The sequence below is a fragment of the Gavialis gangeticus genome, unplaced genomic scaffold (genome assembly GCF_001723915.1).
Source record: "Gavialis gangeticus isolate Ggan-Ray unplaced genomic scaffold, GavGan_comp1, whole genome shotgun sequence".
Lineage (NCBI taxonomy): Eukaryota > Metazoa > Chordata > Crocodylia > Gavialidae > Gavialis > Gavialis gangeticus.
Genome location: NW_017729029.1, coordinates 26483211 through 26502861, shown reverse-complemented (window position 1 = coordinate 26502861; position 19651 = coordinate 26483211). Strand labels below are relative to the sequence as shown.

The following is a 19651-nucleotide window of genomic DNA, read 5'->3' as shown; positions in this document are numbered from 1 at the left end:
TTGGCCCATGTCAATCTATCTGGGTTCCTTCCACCCAGGGCCTACCATATCATGGCACCAGGCTTACAGACCCCAGCCTGCCCCCTAGGCTGTGGGCCTCTTGGCGTCCTGGTCACAACCTTCATGGGCTCTGAGCTTGTGCTCTCTCAGTTTTTGCTGGCAGGTATTCAGTCCTCTGGCATGCAACATTCTTCCCTCCAAAATGCTTTGGTTTCTGCTCCACTCAGTCCACCAGGTTTCAGGCCATGGAGTGCTCTGTTCTGGGTGCCCTTGCAGCACCCACTGACCTCCAATTCCCCCTCCCCTCTTACAGCCACATCCAGATGTCCAGTTTAAACAAAATCATGAGCGTCTGCTCCCAAACATAAAGGTCACACAACACAAGCTCTCCAGCTGGAGTTAATTTCACCCTGCAGTACCATCAGTGTAAAGTTTTGAGGGACTTACCTTGTGTTGCTCACAGTGCAGAGTTTCTTACACCTTTCTGCGGTGCAGAGTCCTTTCTCACCAAGAAATCCAGACTGTTCTCTTCATTGAGCTCTGCTTCCTGCAGCTTCTACAGACAAACTCCCCTTCTGGGTCAAGCCCTGGACTTATGACACTCTTGCTGGGTCACCTGACTCTACACTTCTATCCCAGGCCTGCCAATCACTGCCTATACCTTTATTAAAAGCCCCTTGTTCCATTAATTCTGTTCATGGAGCTGGGCCCTGGGCTTTCTCTCCTTCTCAGTACTGGGGCATGGGCCATATTACAGCAGGTTACCCCATAACTACCGACAGCTAGGGTTCTTTAACCTTAGTCTGAATCAAATCATTGTATTCTGTGCAGTAAACAAGACAGATCATAGAATAACAAATCCCATGTTCCTAATAGAATGGTTAGGAAAGAAATTTCTATTTCAAGCTCTTGGGGGCTATGAGAGCTGGGTTTAAGTATTAATGGAACATAGCAGCAGATGCTAATATTAAACAGCAATACCATTTGTTAGCTTCAGCCAATATAAATTGCACTGCTTTCTGATATAAGCTGAATGAAAGTAAATAATGTTTTATGTTAAAAATAGTTTTCAGTAGTAAGATACTGCATTTTTTTTAAAGAAAACAAAATGTTTTCTAAGGTCTTAATTCTTAGAGCATTCCTGAATAAATACCCACAGAAGAGTCAAGAGGCAAGAGCAATCTGCTTTCTTCCCCATATGGTCTACTTCCATGGCTGAAGCTTGTAGTAGAGTTAACAATAGTTGAAGATTTCCTCTAAGTGGGTGCATCCAGATGACTGTGGCCATGTGATATGTAGGGCTACAAACACCATATACCACACAGTCAGGTTTTCTCTGCACTGCAAGGGCACGCTGCCCATGTGTGTGCTGCTCCAGTTTTTGTTTCCATGGGTTTTTTTGACCCCTGGTAGCTGTGGTGCAAGGTGTACTGCTGCTACTTGTGCCCAGGGAGCCAAACATCCATGCTCATCTGGACATAGCCATTCTGTATGGATAAGTGAGCTAGGGAACAAGGAAGGGGAGTGAATGGCGTCATGACACATCCTGCCCCAAATGCACCAGATCTACAACTTGACACATGTAAACATTTTGGTGTTCAAGTTCTGATTAGAGGGAATTCTTGGAAAACAGAAAACAACAGGAGAGAATAACATTCTCCTATAAAGCTGAATGCAATTATTTGCACAAAACAAGCTACAGAACACTTACACTGGCTAATATATTTGGACCAAATCCTATGCAACTATAACACCAGTGAAGTCAAAAGAGTCAAACTAGGCAAGATATTAATCTGTTGTGCTTTATTAGATTGATTCTTTTTCAAGTCTCAAAGAAACGAGTCTCAAGGAAAAGGCTGCTAAAACCCCAACCCAAACTGCTTCTGCAAACGTAAAATAAACACATGTAAGATCTTTGTAAATCTAGAACATTTCTAGGTTTTTGTAATGAGCAACCTTGAGCAATGACTGAAAAGTGAAGAGTAACAAGTACTGAAAACAATTGTCAGAAATTGTTGAGAAAGGAATGAAAAATGGAACAGGTTCAATGGACAAAAAGTATATGAGAAGTATGAGAAGAAAAGCTTAAGAAAGAGGTTATGCAGAATAAACAGGGACTTAAAAATAATTTGATTTTATCTGAGCCCTTGCATTACTCTTCTATAGAACCTCTTTAGAATAGCTGCTTTGAGATCTTCATTTGCACCCATGCTTGTATAACAAGCATTATAAACATGATTAGGCTCATTGTGGTCTACACTCGGGAAACCTCTACATTATGCCGCTCTGTCTCAGTGACTCCAATGAGACTGACACAGTTATCTTAGATAAAGATGCTTTTTTTAAAATCGGGGTTGTATCACATATCACACACGTACACTTTATAAGACTAGAAACACAATTAGTTTTCAGGTTTGGTATTCAAGGGAAAAGCATAAACATTTTCTTTCACCTTAACAAAATTAACCATAAAGAAAAAAGAGCCTCAAAGAGAAAGTCAAGGAAAAAATGTAACCTTTGTGCTGACATATAATGAACCAGAACCTTATTAATTAATTATTGCAATTATTATTAATTATTTGTTATTAGCAACAGATGTAAGAGGCTGGCAGCAGATGGCAGGATGGTGTGAGAAAGAGATTAATCTCCTGCATTTATTTTTGGCAGCCCTTCTGCCCCACCCCCACCCCCGCCCCATCTGTGGCATGTTAGAGAGATCAGAAGTTGCACCATGCACATGGCAAAAACAACTTGAGCTATTTGACTGTTTTCCTTTCCAATCCAAAATCCATTTATTATTTGTGATCACAGAATTTTAAGAATGTAGTTTTTCACTAGGCACATGTTGGCCCATATTGTACTGATGTTTCCATGGTACACATTATATATGCTGCAGCATTTTGCTAAATGGTTTTTGCACATTGTGACATTTTTGACAAAATATAACTGAATTTCAAAAGTCTGACGTGACCCTGCAGCAGTCCTTATACAGGGAAGATCTTCATTGATGATCCAGCATCATTGGTGTTATCCTTCACTGTAGTTTCTGATTCATATCTAAATGAAAATTCATAACCTGTTTACAGCAAACTAGCATACAACTTACTATTAGAATGATCTGGGAGATGACAATTTTATTTTCCATCAATTTCTATATAATGGATTTCATGTTTAAATGATAGTGTTCTGATTAAAAAAGAAATCTGAGTTTATCAGTTCATGTCTTCCTCTCTCCCTCTTTTACTCTCTAGGCAATTATATTCTGATCCAAAAGCTTTCCCCAGAAAAACTAACTGGAAACAATATATCTTTATGAATAATCATATAGCAGTAAAAATCAATATAATATCACTATTATGTGATCAATAAAATGTCATTCAAAATGTTCTATCCAGTTCTTTTTAATGCAACTGTATACAAAGATTTAAATTTCATATCTAGACATAGATATAAGTAGTAATTAGAGACACAAGCTGTAGTATTTGGAGACACAAGCTGTCATCATTTGGCATACTAAAAGGTGAAATGCATATTGATGATTAATATCAACATAAGTTTCTATAAATATTATGGCAAATTAGAAGCCATTCTTTTTAATTTATTACTGTAATTTCTATGCATGCATCAGTATCTCTTTGCATTTCGGGGGTTTTACTTTTGAGAAATCCTAATCACCTAGGAAAAGGTTTAAGATGCTCAATGGATTTTATACATGGTATTCACATCTATTTAACATGTAAGAGTTATTGCATAGAAGCCCATACTTAAAGCTGTCCAAGTTAACAAAACCCCTACTCATCTTATTATATAAAATTGTTTATGTCAGCAAGAGTCAAAGACTAAATTAGACCAAACATGAAGATCTACTGTTACCATCTACAGACTGGTAAACAAGAGGTGTGGGACCAGAAATCCATGGACCAAAATCGTGGTGCTGAAAATGTAGTCTAACAATTGACAAAATAATGAAAAAAGATGTCTATTCCAAAAACCCTTTATGGGATCCAAAATTTGGTATTGCTGGCAGAGTAAAAAGGACAAACATTAGTATCCTGGCTTCTCATGCTACCCTTTGAAAACCTGGGATCCATATGACACTATTTTGTACTTTTTACCCTCATTCTGTGAGATGTTCTGACTAGACTGAGAAACTCAAATGAAGCTGCGTCCTCCATCAGTTTTGGCTAAGTCTTATTTAACACTTGTGCTGTGGGACTTGTGTTCTTCCTGTTACTCTATGCCTTCTGTCTCCCTTTCTTTCCCTAGGTTTCTTTTCTTTTTTTTTCTTTTTTGTTGCTATCCCTCTGTGTTCTGCTCCCTATTTAATAACATGCTATTTAGCCAGCCAAGACTGAATCTTTTGCAACTCTGCTATGATCCTGTGACCGGAAAGGCAGCTAAAAGTAATTTTTTAAATGGCCTGATGCTGATAAAACTTTCCAGGTCACAGTGTGGCTGTGTGCTGCCTTTTATTTCCAGCAATCAGGCTCAAAGAGTCAGTGCCAAAAAAGGAGCAGTGCTTTCTATCTTTGTTCTTTCCTCTCACCCCTTGTCTGTTTGTCCTGTTTTGGCATCATAGAAACAAAACTAGACACTTAACCACAGCAGCTCCACCCATCTCAGCTAACATTTTCTCTTTTCCCTCTAAAGGACAGGTATTACTCTCTCTGATAACTCCAAAAACATTGTCCAGCAAGTTATTTCCCCTATAAAAAACTCTTTATAGCTAAAAGAAAAGGGGACAAGGAAGATGATTAAAATAAAGCCATATTTAACACTTTACATTGCTAATACTTTAACTGCTTTTCTTCTTTTTCTATATTTTGAATAAAAGGTTAAAAAGTTATTTTATGAAGACAGCTTGTCATAGGTTCAGCAAGATAAAAACTCTGAACTCATAAATCTGAATATTAACTGTTTCACGTTGTACAGTGTACAGTATTTTAACAGTTGATTCTCTGGGGCATTTTTTCCTTCAACATTGATACATACAACAGATTCTATCAGATCACTTTCTAATGTGTTTCATTTTTCACCTTTGCATTCAGATAATATGCACTGTATATTTGTAACAAAGTATACACTTGATATTATTTTCCTCAAGGTGACTCCTAATTTAATTTTAGTGGTGCATTTGTCTTATTCATGTTATCAGTTTTGGAGAACACCTGAAGCAGGAAAACAGACCCATCTATTGTTAATAAATTAAGCTGAAGGGAGCATACAGATTTTTCTTTTCCTCTTCCCCACTGCTTCCACTTATTAAGAAACTAAAAGAAAAATGAGACAATTCAACAAGGTATGAACTTAAAATATACTGGACCTGTTACTTTTTTCTTATACAACAGCTGTATGTATAAGATTGATTGGAATACTTCTACCTGATATCATCCATGTGCTCTCATGCAGATCCTGTTTTTGTGAATGATAAAGCCCAACACTAATTATGAAAATGAGAGTGCAGTACCAGTTATTCAATGCTGACTAAGTGAAACTGCAACTTTATTTCCAAAAGCTAACAACAAGTACATCGAAGAATCTGCTTAGTGTAGTTAGGTGTGTGCCAGCTGTTCAGATACCATAGCGATTAACATTGTATAGATACACATTTTAGGTAGATGATGACTATCTGACCTTCCTCACAATTACACAAGAATGTAATAAACATCAGAGCCGGTACAATCTATTTTTGAACTGATTATTGTCCTTATTTGAGATTCAAAATGAGTTCAGATCAATACAGTATACAAACAAATGTTTCCTCACTTATTTAACTGCAAATGCTATTCTCTTCCCAGTAATATATGCCTCTATCCCTTACTTTCTTCCTTCCTGAATCTCATTGTTTAGTCTCCAATCATAGTCCAGTTCACAACTTTAGCATCCAAAATGATCTTGAACACTCTAGTGCCCCATGAAGACATTAGAGAATACATTTAGTAATTTTAGATCAGAAGAACTTGAAATATGGAATTAGAATGGATTCAGGATGGAACTAAGCAGCAGTTCATGTTACCTGCTATTGGCACCTGGCTAGGGAAGGAACTAAAAACAGGAAGCTGAAGAGCAAGCTTTGGGGAAAGAGCAGTAGTTTTTGCTTGTTTCTCTGTTTTTTGCAAAGGAAGGTTCATGAGTTTACAGAACTGGTTAGTGGGGCATAGGCTGATCCAATATCAAATATGGTATGTGGGTGAATTTTAGGCACTCACCAGCATGGAGTACTAAAGTTTGAAAGTGAGGGAGCCATTAAGAGAGGGAGGACCAAAAAAGAAAAAGATATTGATAAATTCAGACTCGTGGGAATTTACTTGCAATGTTAAGTACCACAACACTTATTCCTACTTGTAGAATGGGAACAGCAACAGCATTATTCTTGATAATCCTTTGTGGTTTGCAATTCAAAGATTGGTGCTAATAGAATCTGTTGTTTTTGAACAAAAGTGCTTATTAGTTATCAAAATATCCATTCTCACCTCTGGCATGAAACTGTGAGAGCAGGTGAGTTATAACCTAGAGACAGTAAAATGTGATTTTGATTCAGTTTTTATATACACCTTTGTCAGCCAGGCTTAAAGTTCTGCAGAAATGAAATGATATATATGTTGGATTCAGGTGCCATTCATAGAATTATAAGTGAGGAAGATGGAGATTACAGAGATGAGCCAAAATCATTGCATATTTCAAACACACATGCTCAGTGGATCTCTGGCTTTTCATTCCCATTTGTGAGGTCACTTTATGACATCTCTTCATTTTGGATCAGTATTCTATACAAAAGACTGGGTTTTTTTCTCTTGATTTGAGTACACGCATCTTTTAAGTTGAAATCAAATCGGAGCTTTCTAGTTGCCTTCCCATGATACGATTTCTTCATATATAATGATACATTATACATGTCTCAATAGAATGATATGAATGATTATGTGAACTTGTGGAGAATAAGCTGCAAATCATAATAGAAAGTGCTATCTTTATTCCCAACATGCATGGCAAGGAATTGGCTTCACCAGCCATAGTAACTGAGAAAACAGAAAGCAGGAAGAATTTGCAGTGATGTATGACCAACCTGCACTCTTTTAAAGAAGATTCATTTTTCATCAAGTTTAAAAGTCCAATCCTTAAAAGACAGAATTAAAGTTTTTCCCCCTTAAGCAGATACAAGATTCTAACTCACTGAAACATGACCTATCTTCTTCTCTTTTTCCTTTCACGATTGTAAGTAACTCTTCTGCTGTACAATAGCACAGAGGCCAATACTAGATAACTATTACTGTATTCAATATATTCTCTATGAGCAAGTGGCATCTTTTGTTCAACACAGTAGCCATATAATCCCACTTCAGAGCATGTTCCAGCAAAGGCATCCTTCTGAATCTCATTTTGAAAGCCAGAGTAATGTTTGTTTCTGGGGAAGCTAAATAACCAGATGCTGATGCTTTGTATACATACTAAAGTGCAGCTGAAACAAAAAATCTGAGAAAAAAAATCAGGAGACATTTATTTTTAATTTGGTGAAGCAAAAAATTTAACTATTTGTTTTGGGGTCAAACCTTTCATTTTATGTCCTAAAATGCAGTATTTTCAACAAACTGTTGTGCTGAAATGAAAAGAAAAAAGCTTTTAAAAATGAGTTAACATTTTAGTATTCTCAGAAAAAGACATTTTGGAAATATCAAAAATAGTTTAATAATTTTGAAGTATTTCTCCAATTTTGGGGGTGAATTAACTATCCTTGCCACCTCTTTTCTGTCCTCTCCTACTGTCTTCTGGTAGAACACCTGCAGCTTACTCATTCTCATTTTAACATAATCCTTGACTGAGAGCTTTATGTACATCAGAAGGCTCCTGGTCTTCCACAGGGTGCTCCTGACATACGAGACAAACTGATCTAAGTGGGCTAGTGGGGACCCCTATTGTTTGATAAGGTGCCCATACAGTGTCCTCTCTCCCTGTCACCACCCAGCAGAGACAGTTTACTTTCTTCCACACCTCCCTGGTTTGAGGGTGGAACCACAAGAGGTGGCTGATGGTTTCTACTTTCCAGGGGCAGGTTTCCCTGGGCTAGTTAGGTTGGCTTTTCTGTTCTTGTGTATCAGAGCCTGCATGGGCAGTGCTCAGTGGGCTACTTACCAGTTCAAATCCCTGTAGTCCTTCTTCAGGCCCCTGTGGAAGATATGCTTCCATGAAGCCTGGTAGTTATTGCCAGGGAGCAAGTGCACAGTTGACAGTCCCTCTCTCTGGATCTAACCACCTCCTGCATTTTCCAGTGGTTGGTCATGGTTGCAGAGGCTTCTTTGAGCAGGTCATACTTGCTCTGAAAAATGTCCAAGACCTTGTAGAACCATGGCTGCTCCACTGTCCACAGTTTCCCATTGGGCACTGTGTCAACATCTCAGCAAATGCCCTGATTAGTATTTGATAAAGCAGCCTATTTTTGTCTCTGCACCAGTTGCCAGTTTGAAGATCTGGCTCAGGTACTTGGCCCAGAGGAACAACAGGATATCTGGCATTCCCTTGCCTCCAGTCTGTTTGGTCTTGAACAGCATCTTCCTCACTACTTTCTCCCATCTTGATTCCAAGAAGAAGGTGCACATGGGGATCTACCACAAGGACAGGCCAGTGTAGTCCATCTGAAGAAGATATATGCTAGTGACCATTGATCCCCCTCAGTGCTGGCTTCCAGGTCACGGTGAGTCACTGAACTGAATACATTTCAACATCCTCTTTACTCCCAAAGTTGTGCTGAGTTGTGCCTTTTTTTTCTCCTTTCCAATCATTCTTGTTTCTTCACCAGCCTTAGATGTCTGGCAAACATGACCAAATGGGGCCCTGAACTGTTCACCCAGAATCCCTCTGTTAGCCACTCTCTCAGCCTGTTGCATATGATTAGCATAGCACTACCCTTCTTGAGGTGAAGCCAGACCAAGTTGCCCTGTGCTTCTTCTGTATATACATTTTGGAGGATCGCAGGACTCATGACAAGAACATCCAGTTCCAGTCATGAGTGAGAGGCTAAGTAGCACATGGATCTTTTCTGGGGGGACATCTGGAGTACATATATTGATCAGTGCTGAGCTATGGAGTCACTACATCTTGAAATGCTGTTGACTCTACTGGGGCATAGCCCAATGAACAATATGGTAAATCATGTGCCTTTTGGTTTTGGACTAATTTCATGCATAATTTGTGCATATATATATATATATATATATATATGTAGGAACAAAAGTGCTAAAGTGTCTTAATGGAGTACCTGTGCTAAAACATGCAGTGATTACAAAAACGGTAAAATGTGTCAACTGTGGGATAAACTAAGCCTATAGGTATCCACAGTAATTTGTCTATTTGGTTTATTTCAAAGTCGGTATCTTTGGGACAGGGTGAAAGGGATAGGGGAAAATAACCTCACTCATATCTTTCCCCTTACCAGGTTGTGGGTAAGGGTCTACCTCTTCAGCTGCTGGAACTACTGGAATTACACATGCTTTGTTGCTGAGTCAGCCACTTGTGCCAGGCAGACGAGAAGCCCACAGGGAGCGCACCTAGTGTCTGGCAGGGGAAGCCTCAAATGAGGACCCATATAACCTCAACAGTGTGCCAGGGCTGGGGGAGTGCTAAGTCGCTGGTGTTACTAAGAACACCCCTGACTTAATACCCTTGGACTCACCTGCAGGAAACTTGAGTGCCAGTGAGTCAGAGAATGCCATCCCTAATTAGCTGGGTTTCTCAAGGGGTGGCAGTAAGAGAACACCGGAAATGAGTGGAGGAGGCTCCAGGTGGCAGATAGAAGGCCACACATTGGGACATAGTGAGGGGCAAGTATGCTGCCCATGTTCTCTTTTTTTTTTTTGTAGAAGACAGACTCTTGGGGATTCCAGGCATAAACCCTGGAGCCTATTCCTAAAGGATGCTTCCAGGCCAAGCCCCAAGTGTCCAGTGAATCCTTCCAGCCAGAGCCAGGAGCCAAGAGACTGTATATAGATATGGAAGTTTATGGTAGGAATGTGGGGCAGAAGAGCTCCCAATCATTCCCCAAATGGGGTTGTGCCAACCAACATGGAGTAAGGGGCCCCAGTTAGCATTTTGGGGGTTCCCATGTGCTACATCCCCTTGGTAAGGAACCCAGCAGAGATGGGACTAAGACCACGGGGAATCCAGTAGACTCTGAAAATCCAAGATCGGTTAAAGACACAAGCTGGGTAAGGCAGAGGCCTTGTTGAGCAATTTCTATCATTTTACAACAAATCGTGGTGGGTAAGTCATTAGCAAGGACCAAAACCTCACTCAAATAAGGTAACACGAAACTTGGCTGGATATCAGCTCCAGCCCTGTTACAGTTTTCAAATGTGCCCCTCTCTTCCATGTGCTCAGAGAGAGCAGGGTCTCACAGCAAGGAGTGGGAGGTGGGGAGGGAATGCAGAGGGTCAAAGCTGGCAGGGCAGAGGGCATAGGGACTTCCTGATTCCTCTAGATTTATTTTCTCTGCTGTATTAGTGGTATGAGGAAAATTCAGGGCAAATCTCCAATAATTAGATTCTAAACCTGGAAAATTATAACAAATGTATATATTTTCCAGATATAGAATCTAATTATTAGGGTGTCATGTTATATTCAAGTACATATGGAGTATCTTTTCCATTCTTCACCCTCATCTGTGATTCACTTACTAATGTCTCTCTCTCACATTCATTGCCAATGATCCCATGACTTGTCCCCAAAATATTATCTCTGCTTCCTGTCTTTCATTTTTGTCCTTCTCTGACATCATTAAGCTGTCTATATTTTATAACTATAGTGATTTTGCTTGATTCCAAGATAAGGTTTTTTTCCCCCATTCAACATGGAGAAAAAACCACATTTTGAATCTACAAGTGCTGGGGCAGGCAGTTTCTGTGGTTCAAACTTTGGCCCTAACCCAGGTGGGGGAACAGGGTCAGAGTCAGATATACTTGCTTTTTCAGGCAAGTTTGATTTAAGACATCCATGTATAATAGAGCAGAATCCAAGATTATACAAGCAGTGGAGATTCAGTTCAAAGAAATTCTTGTATGCAAGTCTATTAAGGGACTAAAGCAAAAATGCTTGGCGTCTTAGAGCTCATGTTTGGCCACAATCCAAGAAAAGACTAATTTTGTGCTCTCAGTTTGAAGGGGGAAGGGGAAAAGGTTCCCCAGGCTTGGTTAGGAGTGGCTGTACATTTATTTTGCAAAGTCCTAGCACCTTTTTCATTTTTTTTCAAACTTCGTATTTTATAATAATTTCTTTTACTGTATGCTATCTAAGTAATTCTAAAACTACTAAAAATACTGTCAATATTCAAGAAAAAAATAGTGGCCCTTTTCACAGCTAAGCAGCTTTACAGAATACCATTGCTCTGCAAGGAAATACACTTGGTATTAGAATCAAACACTAATCTCCATGGGCAACTGTTTTCTTACACAACAAGCTATGCTTCTCTTTCTTGTTAACAAAATATTGCCTAATATTTTGTAATGGTGTTTATTAGAAAATTGTTTATTAGAAAAGTCTGATAGCCAAAATACTAGAAAAAGGTAAGAGGTCAGTCAATGAGCTGCTGTACTAGGCTGCACTGTCAGCATAAACAGTCTTCTAGTGGTTTATCAATTTATTTCCTGTATTATAGAGTAATTTAATTGTCATATCACGTTTCTGTTTGCTACTGACCCTCCAGCCATACATAAAATTGAACCTGACCTACATGAATAATTGAGTTTGATACTACGTTGACATTAATTTTGTAGGCAAGAGGGAGTTTTGTTCTTCTAGTGCATGACCTGACCAGACCTCTGCTCCCTGTGAAGATGAAACAACTTTGCTCATAAGAGCAATATATACAGGCCTTGTTTTCATTCACCATTGCAAAAGTATGAAGTATTTTGGTTTCTGAAGTTGGAATCATTATTGGTTTGTACTTTCCAGAGGTCAGTAAGCATAACTGAGGTAGCTGTGATATATAAAAAAATTGCTAATTAGTGTTGTGATTTTTAAACGTATTTTAGTAATTTAGGAGCACCTACATTTAATTTAAGACACCTGTAATATGTTATTTTGACTGTGCTGCACCCACATAAAATAAAATATTGCTTAGCACACCCCATAGTCAGAGGAAACTGAGAAGGAGCATGGAGCAAATGTACTGAGTTCCCTCAGGCTAGAAAATAAAAGTAAATTATTGGGGTCTTCATTACAGTTCTTTATAAAACTGTGTCTTTCTTAGGGGAACTTCAATTTGCAGAGGCTTAGTTACCTCTAAATCCTGACTTTCTATGAAGGTAATTTCAGCTGTTAGCTACATCTTACTCGGGGAAATTTGGTCCATCCACCTACATCTCAAATCTCTCAGCTGAGTAGGTGTAATACTTTCCTTAAATATTATTAACAGTAAACTCAATGGCACCTTTAGTCTCTCATTTTCCTTACTTCTTTCTTGGACTGTAATAAGCATTTTCAATCTTATTTCAAATTCAACATTTTTTCAATGGTCTCTTTCTCACTCTAGTTTTTCTCAGACTTTTAGCATTCTCAGGCTCATGAATATTCACTTCCCACAACTCTAACAAAAAAACATTCCAAAGGACATATATTGATTTGTTCCTGCAGTTCTTTTGTCTTGCTGTAACTTATAAAAACCTTAGAGCAATGATCAGAGAAATGACTATGAATAGCAAAGATTGTGAGTTCACAGGAGATCAGACTCATGTCAAAACAGAGCAGTAGTTGTAAATTAATATAATCTACAAAGTCAAACTGATACATGCTATAATGAATGTGGGCAATGAGTGCAGAGAGAACTACAGGCATCAATACGTGACCTGACATAAGACAATGTTCTATAGTTGGGTTCACAAAAGCTTGTGCTCACCATATATGTAATATACACACACACCTCATTTAGTTCATCTAAAAGATGCATATCTACCCTGCTTTCTATATTTGTTAGAATATTTGATTTCAAGCTTGAACTTCTTGGTTCTATTCCTAACCCTAGCATTGACTGGTAGAGTAATGTTGGGTAAGTTACATGACCTCTACTAACCATTACATTTAATATGAAGTGATTTATTTCTTTGATCATATTTTCTGTTCTCTCTCATCAAACACTAGCTCTCTTAATACTTCTATAATATCTGCAGTAGGAAGCTATTTTTCATAATCTATTTCTGAAACAGATCCACAAGAGCATCAGGTCCAGCGCCCCTGCACTTGGGCAGGAAAGACAGTGTGCTGGGGAACAGGGATGGTGCCTTGCGCAGGCAGCTTTGTGGCAGCGAAACCCGCAAGTGGTACTTCTGCTGCATATGACATCAACCTCAGATCCCTTATCTAGGTGTCGAGTTGTCTGATCATAGAAGGAAATGAGGTTAGTCAGGCAAGACCTGCCCGCAATGAAGTCATGTTGGCTGTCCTTTAGAATACTGTTAATAATACATTTTTAAGGTACTACAGATGAAACTCATATGGATTATCTATTCTTGCCTTTATTCCACTGAGAGCTAAAGCACATTTTCTGTATCTATCTCAATATAGCATATGCACTATTGAGCCCTTGCTATTAGTACACACTCTCATCTGCTATACCAGTGACAATGCATTGGTGGGAATATATAGAAGACCTACAAGGCACAAACATTTATACCCTGAACTGACTAAAGAGATTCCCTCTGTTTTCCAACCTAAACATAAAGGAGCAAGCAAAATAGAGGAGTGTCCGTTTTCCAGGGCCTACCACCTGACAATCTCAAGGGCATAAGGCTATGTGTTTGTTACAACCATGTAACAAGTTCAATAACTTTAAGGCGATGGGTTCCAAGTAAAATTATAGCTTTATTTTCCTTTTCTTTACACAAGAATATTCCTTTTTCCATTACAAGAAAACCAGATTTAACATCAGAGAGAGATTACAAACCACTGATTATAAGATTATTTTAATAATGCCATTAATTTATGCATCTAACCTTTTCTCTCTACTGTTGTGTGGGATCCCCACAACACTACCTCTTGTCAAACTCCTTTTTTATCCTGTTCAAGTTCTGAGCACCAGTAAAATAGACAAAATCATGCAAGGCAACTAAACAACTGGAGAGCATGATACATTAAAATGTCTTATTTGTTAGACAGCAATGTCCAGGGGCACATACTGAAGAACAGTTAGTCATCTACACAACAGCCATCTATTTCAACTCACTTATTTCAAGTTCTACAAATTGACTTATCTCCCAAGTACATCAAGGAGCTATTTTTCACAGAACTTGCAGATATTTCATCCTGCTTTTTTTAAAAAAAGGATACTAGTCAGAGTCAACTATTAAATCCACAAATTAAAAAATAAAGCAAACCAAAAACAACAATAACAACAACAACAAACAATGACCCTTTTCTCCTAAGGCTTTAGTTATGAGAAGTTTAAAGGCTCAGACTATTTTTATAAATTAATATTGATGAAGTAATAGTTCAAGTTACACAAATCTCCTTGTCAGCAACAAATAAATGAACTTACTATCAGTTTTTGAAGACAATTATTTAACCCACACATTTAGTTCAGCTTTCTTTGTGATGGATGGATTCATGGTCTAAACTTTCTATTATTCAGAGATGGCCCTTGGTGTTCTACAATAGGCTGCATTTACAGTGTCTATTACTAGATCATGCCTAAAACAAAATACATCTATCAAGACAAGTGACAGATCTAAAACATGGGATTCCCAGGGCATGCATTTCAGAGTCATCAGTATTCTGGCAATGTTTCTTATAGCATTTGAAAAGTTTTGTCTATTTTTCAGGGGGGGAAAGGAGGGTTCTTAATTTTAAAGGCACTTACATGTTTTCTGTCCTTGTGTTACCCAAAAGTGGCAGAATCTTTACCTTGTAACTGCATAAAGATCCTCAAGTTCCACACACAGGACATAGAAGTATAGGAAGTAACTTCATCTGGTTCTTTGCTATCAACTTATGTCATCTTTGGTATGTAAAGAAGCAAAGTGGTATCCTTTGTCTAAATGAATATTTACATCCAGGGGTATTCTGGGAACCAAGAATAGTCTGAAGAATCAGTCTCACCAAAATTAAATACTGACAAGCATAAATGTAGATAGATTGTATTAGCAAATTTAATAATGAAATACAGATAAAATATAAATGACCAAACAGTACAGATAAGGCATATGAAGGAAATTATTAGAATATACAAAATGTGCACTTACCCCCCAAAATAGTAATCTTATTAGAGTTGAAAGAAATTAATCTTAAATTCTCTAAGGCTTAAGAGTTTTAAAAGCCTCCAGTAAGTACCCAGCCTTCTTATCACAGTCTCCAAAGTTTTCTTACTTAAGTTTCAGAAACTTTTTTTCAGAAGCACTAACTGGGTACACCTACAGGTGGGCAATTCAGCAAGCACTATAGTTCAAGACTGAAGAGTGAAAATCCTGAGCTGGATCTGGATTTCTGTATTTTATTACCAGGCTAAATATTAAAAGTTTACTAAATAGGGTTAACATATATGTAAAAAATGTTTCTAATGTTCTACTCTAATTATTATTTATATACCTATTTTATTCCCTATTTAAACTATATCTTTTCTGAAATCTGATGTAACTATCATAAAATCACTACGTGTTCTAAGCAAACTTTAAACCTACTTCTTTTGACCCCTCTCTAAAACTTTCCAAAATTATTCTCATTTTGACGTGCTCTAGCTTGCTCATTTCTTTTGCCTCTTCTTTTATCCAAACTTAAGCAAATGCAAATAAATGTTACACCACATTGCCATTAAGTAGCTTAGGGCCTACTATAGTCTACATGAGGCAGAATCATTTGGGACTTGGTGTAGAAGTTAAGTTGTCCTGTCAAACTAAACCAGGTTTACAGGTAATTCAGATGCAGAATGGAGTTTGGGGACAAGGGAAGAGGCTCAAGACCTGCCATGAAAGATAAAAAATACTAACAAGGTGTGTGGTGGAAGGTCAACACTAGATCACATTCAGTTTGAGACCTGCTTTCACCAGAGACACACGGATGAAAGTTTGTTGTACCCCGGAGAGCTGAAGACCCCCAGTGGACCCTCTGGTGAACCCTGGCCCCCAAGCACGGAGCCAGGAGGTAAGTGGGGACCGCAGTGAGGTAAGTGGAGCCATGCAACCAGAGCCACACAAAGAGCACAAACAACTGTGCTTCTGGGTCCAGCACATGAATTAGTGTGGGACTTCTGGCAGGACAGGGTAGGAACAGGGCAACCAGTCCCTGCAAGTGGCACAGTGCAGTGCAGGCAGCAGTCTGTACACACATAAGAGGCCAGAAGACTCTATAAGAGTCCACGGGACTCTATCAGATCCCAACTGAAAGCACTTTTAGTTTGGGACTTGCTGTCAGTGGAGATGCATGGGTGAAAGCCATCATGCCCCTGAAAACTAAACAGTGAACCCTGACCCCCCCAGTGCAGAGTCAGGATGTAAGTGGGGACCACAATGGGTAGGACTCAGCAGTGGCAGAGCAGCAGAGCAGCAGCTGAGTGAAGTCAAGGAGGGTAACACTGCCCTGCTCCAGCTCCTACTTAGCCCAGCCCCCAGGGAGCTGTGCAACTAGAGCCACACAAACAGGCTCACTTCTGGGCCCAGCATGTGAGTTGTTGCATGAGTTAGCACAGGAAGTCATGCATAAGGACATGTGGAAAGGGCATGAGGCTTTGTGCAATGAGCCTGAGAAGTCAGGTACATGGTAGTAGTGCAATCTATATTGTACAATGGTGGGGATGCATTGTACCCTGAAGATTCTCACCTCCTCCACTGCTGGAGCTCCTCCTCCTCACACCACTGAGGCCTGGTTGCCAGCAAGTGTGAATGGGAGCAAGGGCACACCCATTTTGGGGGTATGCTCTCTAGGACTCTAGAGTGCCATGTGAGGGAGCTCCAGGCAAAGATGAGCAGGCATCACACAATCAGGGTACACAAGCAGGAGACTGACAACCACTACCAGGCTTTTCACCAGAAGAATGAGGAGGAAAGAGCATAGCAGCCCAGCAGAATGAAGAAGGACAACTAACCTGGAATCCCATCCCGGGGTTGCTTGGAAGACAGTCATCTCAGGTACCAAGGCACACAACACTAGGGTCAGTCCTCCCCTGGAACTGTGCAACAGGTATGCACTTCTCACAGTACCAGCAGAGTTGTCAGCAGAAGCACTGGCTCTGGAGGAAGGAAGGCAGTCATTTACCAACCTAAAGAAGAGATGCAGAGTGGTCATGCTGGCTGACTCCCTCATGAGCAGGATTGAGGGAGCGGTTTGCCACCCCAACCCTCTAACTCATGAGGTGTGCTGACTCCCAGGGGCTTGAAAGGATGAAAGGTTTCCTAAAGTTGTCCAGCCCTCTGAACACTACCCCATGCTCGTAATCCATGTGGGCATGAATGACATGGCTAGAAACAATCCTGGCCAGATCATGAGTGACTACAGAGCTCTGGGAGATGGGCTCAAGAGGTTGGGGCCACAGGTAATTTTCTCTTCAGTTCTCTTGGTTATGGGTCATGGGTACAGGAGGGACAGATGCATAGAAGAAGTGAACAGAAGACTCTGGCACTGGTGCTACTATGAGGACTTTGGTTTCTTTGACCACAGCACACACTTCAGAGCCTGAGACCTAATGGGAAAGGATGTACCTGCACACCCAATACACATACACAAACATGCACTTTCATGACTGTGTGTTAACCGTAGGGGGCATTTGGGGTAACTTAGTGCTTGGGCTTACTTAAGGTCAAGTGGCCCTGGGTTTACTAAGGGATAATGTGTCCTGGGATTACTTGGGGTCACCTGGTGCCAGAGTGGAAGCAAGAGACAAAGCCCGGTGACAAGGAGGAGAAAGCCAGGAAATAGAGAGGCAGAAAGCTGGGAGATCAGGGGGCAGATAAGTGGTGGCAAGGAGGTGACAGCCAGGAAACTGAAAGGTAGAAAGCTGGGAGATTGGGGATGGAAACAGGGAGGCAGAAAGCTAGGAGATAACCAGGAAATCAAAGAGGAGGGTCACGAGGTCAATAAGACAAAAACCCAACTCAGGCTTTCAAAATAACAGGTTTATTAAACAGACAACACACTACACAGCCCCATGAAGTTATTGATTCCTACCCACACACATGCACGCACCCCCCCCACACACACACACACTCACATACACACGCACTCAATGGTAGCAGGAGAGAAAAAGGCTTGGTGGAGAGATTGAAGTCAAAGTGGGTAGGGACACAGTCCAGGTCCTTTGCTTAGGGAAAGAAGGTGGGTGAAAGCTACCTATCCTGGGCTGTGAGTTGATGGCCAGTCGGGGGTCTTCTCCAGCAAGGTGTTGTCCAGAGGGGGTCACCGGCAGGGCCTCTGGGTGGATAGGTGGTGTGATGTAGTGCTTGTCCAGATGGAAAGGGCATCCCACTGGGTCTGTCTTCACCACCCCACTGTATAGGGGAAGACCTTCTATGACCCTAGTGGCAGGGGCATGCCTAGGCAAGGGTCAGCCCTGGTGTACTGAGCATGTGCACTCCAGGTGAGGACATGTAGTTCTAGGTGTCTGTTGCAATAGTGGATTGGCTTATTTTCGTTACGTTTTTGTCTTTCAATACTTGGTCTGTGGTTCCTGGGTGAGTCAATGGAAGGCAATAGTCCAGTCATTGAACTGATGGTCCAGTCATTGAGTTGATTATTTAGTAGAGGCCTGCTACCATTGTATCTCAAGCACCCTCATTCATCCCCATTCATTCAGGAAACAATTTACATGAGACTGGTTAGACATGAGTCATAGGTTACACCCGGGCAGAGGATGCAAGATGGAGGCTTGACAGACAAAATGGAAACTTGACATAACTTGATATTACTTATGCTAACTTGCACATGTAGGCCTAAATCATATAATATCAATAGAAGAAAACCAGTAAAAATCAGTAAAATAGTATAAACACAATAATTATACAATATAAAACAGTGGAGCAAAGGAGAAAAGGAAAAACCAATGCTACAAAAATGATAAAGCTTATCTTATGTCTTAACTTAATCATACTTACCTATAGGGAATAGAGAGGGAGAGAAAAAGTCAGAAATAGTTAGGGAAGGGAGGGAATGCATTTCAAAATTAAAAAACAAACAAACTGGGGGTTCTGCTATACTGACACCAGCCGAAGCACAGACTTTTCCACAGCACACCAGGAAGCCTAAGGCCTCCAAAGGAAGGCTTAGTTGCCTTTACACAAATGCCAGAAGCATGGGGAACAGGCAAGAGGAACTAGGCGTCCTGCTAACCAACAAGTAATATGATCTCATAGGGATTTTGGGGACCTGGTGGGGCTCTAGTACCTATGGTTGGAACACAGGTATAGAGGGCTACACCTTGCATAGGAGGGATCATGTTGGGGAGAAGGATGAAGGAGTTGCTCAGTACATGAAGGAACAGTGCACCTCCATAGAAGTGGAGATTGGCAATAAGAAGGGCAACTTGAAACCCTCTGGGTCAAGATACGGGTAGAGCATGAAGAAGGGGATTTAACTGTAGGACTTTATTACAGACCTCTGAACCAAGAGAAAGAAAACTGGCACAGGCTGCATGGTCTCAGAGCAAGGTCATCATGGGTGACTTCAACTACCCAGACATCTTGTGGGA

At 40.2% G+C, this 19651-nt stretch overlaps 1 long non-coding RNA gene across 1 annotated transcript; it reads left to right on the top strand.

The window, feature by feature from the left end:
* The first annotated feature begins 919 nt into the window (after window positions 1–919).
* On the top strand, window positions 920–18110 carry LOC109300404. The gene is made up of 3 exons (XR_002098201.1): window positions 920–929; window positions 9718–9721; window positions 18017–18110. It is a non-coding gene; the product is annotated as an uncharacterized LOC109300404 (long non-coding RNA).
* The last annotated feature ends 1541 nt before the right edge of the window (window positions 18111–19651 follow it).